This window comes from Scylla paramamosain, chromosome 25 (genome assembly GCF_035594125.1).
Source record: "Scylla paramamosain isolate STU-SP2022 chromosome 25, ASM3559412v1, whole genome shotgun sequence".
NCBI lineage: Eukaryota > Metazoa > Arthropoda > Malacostraca > Decapoda > Portunidae > Scylla > Scylla paramamosain.
Window position 1 is genome coordinate 10,465,893 of NC_087175.1, and position 2,500 is coordinate 10,468,392.

Genomic DNA, 2,500 nt, shown 5'->3' on the forward strand with positions numbered 1-2,500 from the left:
GAGAGAGAGAGAGAGAGAGAGAGAGAGAGAGAGAGAGAGAGAGAGAGAGAGAGAGAGAGAGAGAGAGAGAGAGAGAGAGTGTTACGATGTTTTACCACTCTCTCTCTCTCTCTCTCTCTCTCTCTCTCTCTCTCTCTCTCTCTCTCTCTCTCACGCCCATAAGTATCAGTGTTTCTCTACATTACTGCACGTATGAATGTAGTGATATTGTCATGTGTATCACTTTTTTTTTACAGGGTGTGATTGCCTGAGTGTGACGATGTGCGAGGCATTACGCCACACATAACACACAAATATATACATACATCACACATGAAGCTTTGTTCGGATGTTACAACTTCTTGTTGCTTTTACTATAATTATTATCATTATCATTGTTAATTATATGTAAGTGTATATATATACATATATATATATATATATATATATATATATATATATATATATATATATATATATATATATATATATATATATATATATATATATATATATATATATATATATATATATATATATATATATATATATATATATATATATATATATATATATATATATATATATATATATATATATATATATATATATATATATATATATATATATATATATATATATATATATATATATATATATATATATATATATATATATATATATATATATATATATATATATATATATATATATATATATATATATATATATATATATATATATATATATATATATATATATATATATATATATATATATATATATATATATATATATATATATATATATATATATATATATATATATATATATATATATATATATATATATATATATATATATATATATATATATATATATATATATATATATATATATATATATATATATATATATATATATATATATATATATATATATATATATATATATATATATATATATATATATATATATATATATATATATATATATATATATATATATATATATATATATATATATATATATATATATATATACACAATTAATGATAATAATAATAATAATAATAATAATAATAATAATAATAATAATAATTATTATTATTATCATTATTATTGTTACTATTATTATTATTATTATTATTATTACTATTATCATTATTATTATTATTATTATTATTATTATTATTATTATTATTGTTATTATTATTATTATTATTATTATTATTATCATCGTTGTCATGATCATGATCATGATCATGATGATCATCATTATCATCGTTGTTATCATCATAGCCATTAGTATCAATGGTGTTATTATCATTAGTGTAATTATTCAGTACGTAATCGTCTTCATAGTCATCAGATAATTAATTCCTATTACTATTACTTTCATTCATGCGTCATTTCCTCATGCCATTAGGTATGATTGAGATGGTGCCTTTCTATTGTGTGTGTGTGTGTGTGTGTGTGTGTGTGTGTGTGTGTGTGTGTGTGTGTGTGTGTGTGTGTGTGTGTGTGTGTGTGTGTGTGTGTGAATGTATGTGTGCGTGTGTGTGTGTGTGTGAATGTATGTGTTCGTGCGCGCGCGCGCGCAAGTGTGTGTGTGTGTGTGTGTGTGTGTGTGTGTGTGTGTGTGTGAGAGAGAGAGAGAGAGAGAGAGAGAGAGAGAGAGAGAGAGAGAGAGAGAGAGAGAGAGAGAAAGAGAGAGAGAGAAAGAAGCAGGAAACATTAAAGCCAATTATTCAAGAAGAGTTTCCTGCGACAAAACTTGTTAGGTAAAAATGTTCCTTTGATACTGACGTGTCATCGAAGCAAAATTCCTTTCTAATGATGAATCTTCTAAAACTATAATAAAGAAGAGGTTCCTCAGTAATGAATATACACAACATCAGTACTAATATATATCAGTAAAATGTCTTGACAGATGATGAACGGGCATAGCTTCACACCTAGTACAGAATAGCCATCAATAGGATCCAGGAGCGTCTTGCCTGACATCTACCAAGTTTGGCTTCCTATGACTAAGGACTCTGTATGATAAGAGGACGGTCAACTCCAATCGGGGAGTTGGTCGCCGCGTGAAGGTAGTGCGGCAGAGTAACCACGGTAAAAAGCACTGCTGTCGCAAGAACATAAGAACATAAGAAAATAAAGGAAGCTGCAAGAAGCTGTCAGGCCTACGCTTGGCAGTCCCTATATGAAAGGTACATATCTACGTATTTCCACCTATCATTCCCAATATAATACATATAAGGTTGAGGACATTTCGTCCCCAAGACCTCTAATCATTCGCTGTACCGGATGAAACTCTTCAGTTTCCGCGAGTACCAGCTATCCTGAGTGAACCAGCGAGTAGAGGTGCGATTTGTTCACTCATGCAACTTTTTATTCGTACATACGTTGTCAAGATGGGTATTAGATCATACTCAGCATTATACTGTTCACATAATTCCAAGTGGAATAAGGATTTGTCCTTTCACTTTCCTAAAGATAGGGTGAGGTGAGGTTTTGTA